The sequence below is a fragment of the Mytilus edulis genome, chromosome 7, assembly GCF_963676685.1.
Source record: "Mytilus edulis chromosome 7, xbMytEdul2.2, whole genome shotgun sequence".
NCBI lineage: Eukaryota > Metazoa > Mollusca > Bivalvia > Mytilida > Mytilidae > Mytilus > Mytilus edulis.
Window position 1 is genome coordinate 81,467,372 of NC_092350.1, and position 13,220 is coordinate 81,480,591.

A 13,220-nucleotide genomic window follows, 5' to 3' on the forward strand; every position below is an offset into this window, starting at 1 on the left:
GTTTGTGTGGTGTATAATAGTTGCTTCATATCATATGAGCTGTTGTGTATAAGGGTAATATAGCAATGGTGTATGTTTGTGTTAATTATTAGTGAAGAACTGCAATAAGCCATGTTTTTACTTTTTGTTTGTGTTGCCTATAAACGAGATATGTCACTTGTTTGTGAGCAGTGTAAGAGTGTCATTGCTATGTCACATGTTGGTGTTGAGTATAAGTATGTCATTGATATGTCACATGTTGGTGCTGAGTATAATAGTGTCCTTGCTGTTGGTGTTGAGTATAAGTGTGTCATTGCTATGTCAAATGATGGTGTTGAGTATAAGTATGTCATTGCCAGGTCACATGATGGTGTTCAGTATAAGAGGGTATGGCTATGTCAAATGATGGTGTTTAGTAAAACAGTGTCAGTGCTATGTCAAATGTTGGTGCTGAGGATAAACATGTCATGGTTATGTCACATGTTGGTGTTGAGTATAACAATGTCATTGATATGTCAGGTTGGTGTTGAGTATAAGAATGTTTTTTGCAATGTCACATGTTGGTGTTGAGTATAAGAGTGTCATTGTTATGTCACATTTTAGAGTTGAGTATAACAATGTCATTGCTATGTCAGGTTGGTGTTGAGTATAAGAATGTTTTTTGCAATGTCACATGTTGGTGTAAGTATGTCATTGCTATGTCACATGTTGGTGTTGAGTATAAGTATGTCATTGCTATGTCACATGTTGGTGTTGATTATAAGAGTGTCATTGCTATGTCATATGTTGGTGTTGAGTATAAAATTGCTATTGTTATGTCACAAATTTGTGTTGAGTATCCGAGTTTTATTTCTTTGCCACATGTTGGTGTTGAGTATAATAGTATCAATACTATGTCACATGCTTGTGTTGAGTATGATAGTGTCATTCCTATGTCAGATATTGGTGTCAAGATAAGCATATGCATGCCATGGCTATGTCACATATTTGTGTTGAGTTTAAGAGTGTAACAGCTATGACACCTGTTTGTTGAGTGTCATGGCTTTGTCAAATGAATTATTTATGATCGGGTGTCCCATGTCATGTTCAGTACAGGAGTGGTAAATGCTTGTTGTATGATCAGGTGTCACATGTCATGTTTAGAAAAGTTGTGGTAAATCAGTATTAGTTTTTATTATTGAGGTGTCAAATATTTTGTGGTTAGTATGACAAAGTTGTTAGTAAAGTGTTTATATGTTAAAAACATAATTGGTATACATAAGTAATGTATAAGGAAGAACTGATATATCCCATGTCATGTGTTATGATGTTTGCCATATTTTTGAGAACCCAGTGATTTTTTTGTGTGTAGTATACAGGAAAAGTGTATGTTACGTATAATGAAATGAATTACAATATTCCCGTTGTATCTAGTTATGAAGTTATGAGACAGCAACCCAGTGACATAAAAGTGTAATGACATATTTCATGTTTGTTCTTGTTGCTTTAATTAGTGTTTAAGGGACTGTTGCTCGTCTTTTTAGTATTTCTGTTTCTGCCAAGTTATTCTCCTTCTACTTATGTTTTTTTATTGCCTCCATGGTATTTTATCCACTATGTCCTCTGGTTAATAGGTGTGGTATACATCAATGATTTGTTATTAAATTTCTAAATAATGTTCTGTGTAAAAACAGGAGTTAAGTAAATTGTATTAATTCACCATTTTCTACATAAGAAAATGGCTGTACCAAGTCAGGTATCATAGTTGTTAGCCATTCGTTTGATGTGTTATGAACTTTTGATTTTGCCATTTGATTATGGAGTTTCCGTTTTGAATTTTCAAACAAGGGTGACTTTTATATGATTCGCCTTGTTGTGTGTACTGTAAGTAAATATCTTTATATGTTTCAAATATTTCTACTTCACTTACGCTTTTATATTCCAAATTAGCTCCATTTTCTAAAGATAATTCCACATCTTTAAGATTTCCCTCCTCAGCAGCTGTACAAAGTTTCTGTAAGTAAAACAAAGTTTAAGAATTTCTCTCCTGCACATAATAATGTATTACAAATGTAATTTGTTATAGTTTGAGTTATTCTGCTGTATGATGTCCACTTTTACAGTTTGTTTTTCAAATGCAATGACAACAACTGACCAAGACAGTGAAATTGCTGTTTGTAATTTCAGAGATTTTTTAAAGAAGAAAACAACTTTGGGTGATTGTGTAATGTATCAGGTTTGCTTCTTCAAATTTTGTACATTAAAAAATCGTATAACTCTTGTCATCTTGATTTTCTACTATTTTCCCTCTATGAATACAATGAACTACACACATGTACCTTTCTTTACAGGTTGTAGACAAAAATAGGTCACAAGACAATTGAACTTTAAAAAAATCTTACCTCATCCCAATCTTCCATTATATCCTGCAAAAAGAAAAGAAAACATTTAAAATACACGAGTTTTAATTCTATGACTTATATTTTGAGCATTGATTTAGGTATGATGCCTTACTATGATTTGTTCCTTTTTCTCCACTGCATGTGTACATTTTAATATATCCATCATCTGTTAAGCAGGAAAGGGCTGACAAGGTACACAGACATAAGGACAGTATACTGAAGAAAGTTGATTTGATTATCTCCCCTTTAACATGCAAGACCACCAGACACAACATCTGTCCAGCTGTTACATTGACAAGGCACATGGTCAAAGTCAAACGGACAGTATACTGAAGAAAGTTGATTTGATTATCTCCCCTTTAACATGTTGGACCACCAGACACAACATCTGTCCAGCTGGTACACAGACAAGGCACATGGACATATAGCCAGTATACTGAAGAAAGCTGATTTGATTATCTCCCCTTTAACATGTTAGACCACCAGACACAACATTTGTCCAGCTGTTAAACTGACAAGGCACATGGACATACAGACAGTATATAGTAGTAATATTAGTTAATTTGATTATCTCCCCTTTTACATGTTAAACTACCAGAAATAACATATGTCCAGCTGCACATGGACATATAGTAGACAGTATGTAGTAGTAAGTTAATTTGATTATCTCCCCTTTATCATGATAAACATGTTATGCATTGAAAAAAGCATGTGTACTTATAGTGGGTATATATTTGGTTGTTTCTCTTTTAACATCAGTCAGAGCTCAGACATTAACAAGTACTTGTTTTTTTATTTCTGACATACAGAAGTTGAAATATGTTTTATGATTAAATGTGTTTACAATTTTGGACCTAACTTGGTAAGGTCAAGGTTTTATGTTGTAATTGGCTTTGAACTAGCTTTCAGTAACTGCAAGTACTCTTATTATGGTGCTTTTTATCTATTGTTTTAATGTTAGTTATTTTTGTGCCTCATAACGATCTTTTGAGTTAAGCCCATTGCAACTAATTTTTACAATTTGTTCTTATGTTGGGCTGTAACACCACTGTCCATGGTTAGGGGAGGGTTGAGCCCTCACCAAGATGTTTAACCCCGCAACATTCTATATGTGCCTGTCCCAAGTCAGGAACTTGTAGTTTAGTGGTTGTCGTTGGTTCGTGTCTGTCATATTTAGTTTTTGTAAATTGTTTTGTTATAATTCATTGTAAATCAGGCTGTCAGTTTTCTCAAGTAAATTGTTTCACATTGTTTATGTCAGGGACTTTTAAAGGCAACCGTACAGTATGGGTTTCTTGCATAGTTGAAGGCAGTACAGTTGCCTATAATTGCTTACATCCACTTCATTTTGAGCATTGGTGGATAGTTGTCTCATTGGCACTCATACTACATCTCCTTAATTTTATATCTAGAAGTAACGATTTGACCCATTTTTTTCCTCACATCAGAATTGTTTTCTCATTTATCAGCGGTATCAATAGTTGCATTAGAAACCAGATGCTCCGCAAGGCGCAGCTTTATACGACCACAGAGGTTGAACCCTGAATGGTTGGGGCAAGTATGGACACAACATTCAAGCTGGATTCAGCTCTAAATTTGGATTGTGACACAGCATAGGTTTCTGACACAGAATGAATGTGGTCTAATGAACTTAAAATTTTTGTTTTGCCTTTGAGCAATTCACTATGCTGTTGAATATTAATCCTCTCAAAAAAGAGTTTGAAGAAATTTTCTTTTTATTTATGAAATCTGAAATGAGAAAAATTGAACCCCCCCCCCCCCAATTTTTTTTTCACATCCCCCTTTCCCTTATTCCAAAACTGTTCTCAATTCGAATTTCTAATGGAGTTTGCATCAATAACTACTCATTTAAATACATCATAAAATATTAAAATGTAAAAACAGTGCTTGTTATCACTGAATGGTAAAGATTGTTTTAATTTATCAGTTGGTAGTAAAAGTGAATATACATTGTTTATTGTATAAAACAATGATTTTAGTTGATTCAACTACTATTCTGGACTAAGAAAGATAACTCCAATTGAAAATTTCTTGTTATTGTGCAATTAGATATTTCTTGCTATTGCGCAATACTGTGCAATTGAAAATACTTGCTATTGCACAGTACTGTGCAATTGAAGATTTCTTGCTATTGTGCAATACTGTGCAATGGAAAATTTCTTGCTATTGCACAATACTATGCAATTGAAGATTTCTTGCTATTGCTGAATACTGTGCAATTGGAAATTTCTTGCTATTGCACAATACTTAATATAATAATTTTGGATCCTGATTTGGACCAACTTGAAAACTGGGCTCATAATCAAAAATCTGAGTACATGTTTAGCAGACATGGGGTAATTGAAATATGTAATTGTAATTGACTGTAATTAATTACAATTTATCATGTAATTGAATGTAATGTGTAATTGAGCATTTTTTCAATTACATGTAATTGAATGTAATTAATTACATAGCCAAAATTGCCTGTAATTGACAATTACTTTTCAATTACAAGTCAATTACATTTGAAATTTTGGATCAAAAGATTAAATCTTGTGTTTTCTCAAAAAATTATTAAAAGCAATAATCTTAACAAATGTTGTAAGCTGACAAAGAAAAGCCTTCACAGTATACTTTCTGTATTAACACAACCATGGTAGATTCTTCATTTTGTATTGAATGATAAAAAAAATGTAGACACATGCCATAATTTTAAAAGAAACCACTAGGAAGTCACTGTCTTGACCTTAATTAGTAGATTTAGATAGATATTTTAAGACATTGATTTAACATAATTAACTTTATTCAAGGACTTAAATAACCAATAAATATAACCTCTGGCTATTTGTTTTATTACAAACTATATAATGACTGTTTTTATAACAGTTATGTTAAACAGATATAAGGCTAATTAGAGAGAGATAAATATACCCCTAGGGCCTATAGGTACATGTTTAAATTCTTGAAGGGATAATGCATATGACAAAATCTCACTTGCAAAATTTGTTCACTATATATATGAATGTTGAAAGAAAACATTTTATCAGATTTAAAAATGAGCTCCAAGAGTGTACTGGAACATTTTACTGTTCCTGATGACTTCCAAAATGGAAATACTTTCAAAGGAAAATGTATGCATTGTGGCACCCTCATTAGTGGAAGTTATAAAGTTACATCCAACTTTGTTACACATATGAAGGTAATACTATATAAGAATTTTAAAAATTAATAAATTCATAATGCTTCTTTTTCATTTCTAATCAGATTTCATTTATCTTATATCCTCTAATAGCTTACATTTAAATTTGGAAAATATTTTGTTTATTAAATTAATTAGTTGTGATTAAAACTAAAGTTTATTTTTGTTTTAAGAAGTCAGATTTCTAAATCACTTATTTAAGATAAATAATTTGAATAAGCTGGGATAAAAATGAAAATCATTTCAAAAAATAAAAAATAGTGCTCTTTTTTTGTATCATTTACAATCAAATAAATTTAAATAAATGTAAAATTTCAATAGGTAAATTAAAACAATTTAATATTTTCAAGATATTAAATAAGGCCTTTTGTAATTTTCAGAGAAAACACAGAGATTTGTACATTCTGCATTCTGAGAATAAAGAAATTCAACCAACATTGACACAATGCATAAAAAAAAGTGTAAAATATTCACCGTCTGATCCAAAACAGTTAGAAATGACAAATGCTCTTATAATGTTCATAGCTGGGGATCTTTTACCACTCTCTATTGTCGAAAGTGAAGAATTTAAAAACTTGATGGAAAAAGCTGACACTAAGTATCAAGTGCCTAGCAGAAAGCATTTATCTTCGAAACTTCTACATGAAAAATCGGTTGAAATAAAAAATAACCTTGTAAATACTCTTAAAAGAGCTGAAAGTGTGTGTTTAACCATTGATCTCTGATGTACATATCATAGAATAAATGCAAGTTTTCAATGTTTTATCTTAAATTTCCTTTCAAATGTAATTGAAGTAATTAATTACATTTGCCAAGTAATTGGAATGTAATTAATTACATTGGTAAAAAAAGTCAAATGTAATGTGTAATTTAATTGAAGATTTTGTAATTGTAATTGAATGTAATTAATTACTTTCAAATGTAATTGACCCCATGTCTGATGTTTAGATTCAGCATATCAAAGAAGTCCAAGAATTAAATTTTTGTTAAAATCAAACTTAGTTTAATTTTGGACCCTTTGGACTTTAATGTAGACCAATTTGAAAAAAGGACCAAAAATTAAGAATCTACATACAGTCCTTGGATGGTGTAAACTTCCCACTAACACCAAACACTATTACACCATACACCATTACACCATACACCTTGTACTATTATACCATACACGTTACACATTTGCACCATACACCTTACACATTACACCATGTACCATTCCCCATTCTATCTCCATGATCCAAAATTACCCATAATGCAATTAAATTTCAAATATTAAGATTATTATTATTGTTTATGTTTACAATTCAAAAAAGAAAGTAAAAAGAACTTCGTTTTCAACCAATGAAATGTCATACACCATCATTCACACCATTCCCGATCGTACATTACACAATCACACCATTCCTCAAACACCATTACACCATTCCCCTTACACCATACACCATTCATCTTACACCATTACACCATATGTCATACACCATGACACCATACACGTTTTTTTGGGGAAGTTTACACCATCCAAGGGCTGTACACAGTTAGATTTGGCATTTCAAAGAACCCCAATTATTCAATTTTTGATGAAATCAAACAAAGTTTAGTTTTGGACCCTGATTAGGACCAACTTGAAAACTGGGCCAATAATCAAAAATCTAAGCACATTTTTAGATTCAGCATATCAAAGAACCCCAAGGATTCAATTTTTGTTAAAATCAAACTGTTTAATTTTGGACCATTTGGACCTTAGGGTGCTATAAACAGTTTCGTATAAAAAACTAGGGGTTATTCCCCCCGACTAAAAATAACCATGGAGGGAAACCCCTGTTTATTTACTCAATTGGTGAAAAAGTATCATGTTTTTTGTATTTGATTGTAAAAATTAGTTAATTAGCTTTCAATTAAAACAGGTTGAATGATTGAAATAATTTTAAAAAATATATTAACTTTACATGTTTTGAGGGGAGACAACACTGTAAACATCCAGTTTTTTTGGCAGTGAAAATTGAAAACTTATTTGCAGCCACTGTAGCTCTTTTCGGAGCAGGAAACCGTACCCTGAAACAAGATTTTTTTGAAAGGCCAGGTAAAAACCTACAAATTTCATACAGTTTTGATTATGTAAAATGTGCATGGATCATGTCTTCATGGGTGTACACATGACCTGGTTTCAAGTTTTTTATGTTCAAATTAGACCTTTTTTTCCCCATGTTCATTGGATGGAATATTTTTAATATATTAAAAGTACACATTATTTTTATTTCATTATAAACTAGAGAACATTCTGATTCCAGTGATATCTAGTTTTATACAAGTATCTTTATTAATCAGTCCACCACTAAGGGTCACTTATGCATGGTCCCTCAAAATGTGACGTCATAGAAAAAAACTGTTGATTGCACCCTTAATGTAGACCAATTTGAAAACGGGACCAAAAATTAAGAATCTACATACACAGTTAGATTCGGCATATCAAAGAACCCCAATTATTCAATTTTTGATGAAATCAAACAAAGTTTAATTTTGGACCCTTTGGGCCCCTTATTACTAAACTGTGTTAAAATTTCATAGATTTCTATTTACTTATACTAAAGTTATTGTGCGAAAACCAAGAATAATGCTTATTTGGGCCCTTTTTTGGCCCCTAATTCCTAAACTGTTGGAACCAAAACTCCCAAAATCAATCCCAACCTTCCTTTTGTGGTCATAAACTTTGTGTCAAAATTTCATAGATTACTATTCACTTTTTTCATTAGTGCGAAAACTAAAAGTATTTGGACGACGACGACGCCAACGTGATACCAATATACGACCAAAAAATTTTGCGGTCGTATAAAAATGATTAGAAAGTGAATAAACATGGTCTCTGTTTTTTTAAAACTGTTATTTTTTTTTTTCAGAAGACAAAGTGTTGCCTAGCAAAGGCTAGTAATGTTGTCACAATTTCGTGTTGATGCTTGATCTTTCTTTATTTGTACATGCATGGGTCTTGAGTTGGCCAAATTTGGTAGATTATCGACAGGAAGAAGTTAATATTTGCAACATTTTGATTTTGGAACAACTTTTTTTCCTGCTTAACAATAGTTAACTTGTTATATTTCATCATTCTGTCATAGTTCTATATTATTCAAGTAACACAGCTGATTCTAAAATGTTTTTAGTTCTTGACACATGACATCAATGCTTATAACACAGAGATATTTCATGATTCTGATATGTTTTTAGTTTTACATGTTCTTAGCACATGCCATTAAAGCTAATAAGACAGAGGTTTTTCATGATTGTGCAATGTTTTTAGTTCTAAGCACATGCCATCAATGCTTATAACATAGAGAGATATTTCATGATTTTGCAATGTTTATAGTTCTAAGCACATGCCATCAATGCTTATAACACAGAGATATTTCATGATTGTGCAATGTTTTTAGTTCTTAGCACATGTCATTAAAGCTTATAACACAGAGATATTTCATGATTGTGCAATGTTTTTAGTTCTAAGCACATGTCATTAAAGCTTATAACACAGAGATATTTCATGATTGTGCAATGTTTTTAGTTCTAAACACATGTCATTAAAGCTTATACATTGTAATAAGACGGAGGTTGTTCATGATAGTGCATTGTTTTTAGTTCTATGCACATGCCATTAAAGCTTATAAGACGGAGGTTGTTCATGATAGTGCAATGTTTTTAGTGTATGCAAATGCCATTAAAGCTAATAAGACAGAGGTTTTTCATGATAGTGCAATGTTTTTAGTTCTATGCACATGTCATTAAAGCTTATAACACAGAGGTATTTCATGATTGTGCAATGTTTCTAGTTCTAAGCACATGTCATTAAGCTTATAACACAGAGATATTTCATGATTGTGCAATGTTTTTAGTTCTAAGCACATGTCATTAAAGCTTATAACACAGAGATATTTCATGATTGTGCAATGTTTTTAGTTCTAAGCACATGTCATTAAAGCTAATACTTTGTAATAAGACGGAGGTTGTTCATGATAGTGCAATTTTTTTAGTTCTATGCACATGCCATTAAAGCTTATAAGACAGAGGTTTTTCATGATTGTGCAATGTTTTTAGTTCTAAGCACATGTCATTAAAGCTTATAACACAGAGATATTTCATGATTGTGCAATGTTTTTAGTTCTAAGCACATTTCATTAAAGCTAATAAGACGGAGGTTGTTCATGATAGTGCATTGTTTTTAGTTCTATGCACATGCCATTAAAGCTAATAAGACAGAGGTTTTTCATGATAGTGCAATGTTTTTAGTTCTATGCACATGCCATTAAAGCTAATAAGACAGAGGTTTTTCATGATAGTGCAATGTTTTTAGTTCTATGCACATGCCATTAAAGCTAATAAGACAGAGGTTTTTCATGATAGTGCAATGTTTTTAGTTCTAAGCACATGTCATCAATGCTTATAACACAGAGATATTTCATGATTGTGCAATGTTTTTAGTTCTAAGCACATGTCATTAAAGCTTATAACACAGAGATATTTCATGATTGTACAATGTTTTTAGTTCTAAGCACATGTCATTAAAGCTTATAACACAGAGATATTTCATGATTGTGCAATGTTTTTAATTCTAAGCACATGTCATTAAAGCTAATAAGACGGAGGTTGTTCATGATAGTGCTATGTTTTTAGTTCTATGCACATGCCATTAAAGCTAATAAGACAGAGGTTTTTCATGATAGTGCAATGTTTTTAGTTCTATGCACATGTCATTAAAGCTTATAACACAGAGATATTTCATGATTGTGCAATGTTTTTAGTTCTAATCACATGTCATTAAAGCTTATAACACAGAGATATTTCATGATTGTGCAATGTTTTTAGTTCTAAGCACATGTCATTAAAGCTAATAAGACGGAGGTTGTTCATGATTGTGCAATGTTTTTAGTTCTAAGCACATGCCATTTAAGCTAATAAGACAGACGTTTTTCATGATTGTGCAATGTTTTTAGTTCTAAGCACATGCCATTAAAGCTAATAAGACGGAGGTTGTTCATGATTGTGCAATGTTTTTAGTTCTAAGCACATGCCATTTAAGCTAATAAGACAGACGTTTTTCATGATTGTGCAATGTTTTTAGTTCTAAGCACATGCCATCAAAGCTTATAAGACAGAGGTTTTTCATGATTGTGCAATGTTTTGAGTTCAAAGCACATGCCATTAAAGCTAATAAGACAGAGGTTTTTCATGATTGTGCAATGTTTTGAGTTCAAAGCACATGTCATTAAAGCTAATAAGACAGAGGTTTTTCATGATTGTGAAATGTTTTTAGTTCTAAGCACATGCCATTAAAGCTAATAAGACAGAGTTTTTTCATGATTGTGCAATGTTTTGAGTTCTAAGCACATGTCATTAAAGCTTATAACACAGAGATATTTCATGATTGTGCAATGTTTTTAGTTCTAAGCACATGCCATTAATGCTAATAAGACAGAGGTTTTTTCATGATTGTGCAATGTTTTTAGTTCTAAGCACATGCCATTAATGCTAATAAGACAGAGGTTTTTCATGATTGTGAAATGTTTTTAGTTCTAAGCACATGCCATTAAAGCTAATAAGACAGAGTTTTTTCATGATTGTGCAATGTTTTGAGTTCTAAGCACATGCCATTAATGCTAATAAGACAGAGGTTTTTCATGATTGTGAAATGTTTTTAGTTCTAAGCACATGCCATTAAAGCTAATAAGACAGAGGTTTTTCATGATTGTGCAATGTTTTGAGTTCTAAGCACATGCCATTAATGCTAATAAGACAGAGGTTTTTCATGATTGTGAAATGTTTTTAGTTCTAAGCACATGCCATTAAAGCTAATAAGACAGAGGTTTTTCATGATTGTGCAATGTTTTGAGTTCTAAGCACATGTCATTAAAGCTTATAACACAGAGATATTTCATGATTGTGCAATGTTTTTAGTTCTAAGCACATGCCATTAATGCTAATAAGACAGAGGTTTTTTCATGATTGTGCAATGTTTTTAGTTCTAAGCACATGCCATTAATGCTAATAAGACAGAGGTTTTTCATGATTGTGAAATGTTTTTAGTTCTAAGCACATGCCATTAATGCTAATAAGACAGGGGTTATTCATGATTGTGCAATGTTTTGAGTTCTAAGCACATGCCATTAAAGCTAATAAGACAGAGGTTTTTTCATGATTGTGCAATGTTTTTAGTTCTAAGCACATGCCATTAATGCTAATAAGACAGAGGTTTTTCATGATTGTGAAATGTTTTTAGTTCAAAGCACATGCCATTAATGCTAATAAGACAGAGGTTTTTCATGATTGTGAAATGTTTTTAGTTCAAAGCACATGCCATTTATGCTAATAAGACAGAGGTTTTTCATGATTGTGAAATGTTTTTAGTTCAAAGCACATGCCATTAAAGCTAATATGACAGAGGTTTTTCATGATTCCTCAATGTTTTATTTCTAAGCACATGCCATTAATGCTAATAAGACAGAGGTTTTTCATGATTGTGAAATGTTTTTAGTTCAAAGCACATGCCATTAAAGCTAATATGACAGAGGTTTTTCATGATTCCTCAATGTTTTATTTCTAAGCACATGCCATTAAAGCTAATAAGACAGAGTTTTTTTCACAATTCTTATAAAAAGACTTGATGTAGTTGATGTCCTAAAAGAGACACTTACAACTTTAAATCAGAATTATATAATCAATATGTTTAACAATGATACCCAAACTGAAAGCTGTTGGTTCTAGTTATAAAGCTGTTCTTCATCAAACTTCAATAGCAACTTCTTTAAACGATGTCTTCATGGCCTTAATACCAACTACCACAGGTCAATAATAATCTGCAAATAAAGTTTAACATAAAATTTAAACCATGTAAAAATAATAGATTTGAGATGAACAAGAGGTGCACGCTGAAATGTCAAAGCTGCTTTTGAAGAATTCAATTTCTTTCAAATTCAAACAAAGTTTAATTTTGGACCTTTTGGACCTCAATGTGGACCAATTAAAAAACAGGACAGCATTTTGCAGGGGAAACAAGTTTTTAATTCTTGCGGTTCTTTAATATCCTGAATCTAACCGTGTATTTAGATTTTGGTTTTTTGGCCCATATTTTTTTCTTTCTTGGTATTAAATCACAGAAATTTAAAGAATATACTGCTCATGACGTCCGCTTTAGGAGTATTCTTGTCAGTTTAGACTGAGACATATATATGGTTTAAAGTGGGTTTATGAATGAATTATAAGTCTTGCAAAGGTACAAGATATAAAGCACATTGAAAATCTGATTCATCCAGTCTCACAGCAGTGTGGGAACGGAACTGTACAGTTTTCTAATATTTTAGTCATTCGGGAGACTGTCAAGCGGGGCTCTGACCTTCGAAAAATAACAAGTTGCTTGATGGAAACTTTGATGAACTCTAATGTTACTATATAACGTTTCTGCTTCAAGTTTTGGAAGCTAAAACATTCTATATGTAAATATGAACCAATCAAATAATAAAAAAGATATATGCATCCAAGCGTTTTCCTTAGAATGATGGAGCTCCGAGTAAAACGACAAAACTGTCACATTAAACAGCGATCAAAAATGTCAAATAAACATTGAAAAACCATTGCTACCAGAATTTTCAGTTGTACCTTTTCTAATATATAGTTTTACCTGT

General features: G+C 31.8%; 1 long non-coding RNA gene across 1 annotated transcript in view; it reads right to left on the reverse strand.

The window, feature by feature from the left end:
• Window positions 1–1,889: 1,889 nt before the first annotated feature.
• The window catches only part of LOC139529641 (uncharacterized), a 29,495-nt gene continuing 18,164 nt past the window's right edge, over window positions 1,890–13,220 (reverse strand). The window contains exons 2-4 of the long non-coding RNA XR_011665848.1: window positions 12,279–12,395; window positions 2,361–2,384; window positions 1,890–1,972 (exon numbers count right to left, since the gene is read on the reverse strand). This is a non-coding gene — a long non-coding RNA (uncharacterized lncRNA). The remainder of the gene's footprint in view (window positions 1,973–2,360; window positions 2,385–12,278; window positions 12,396–13,220) is intronic.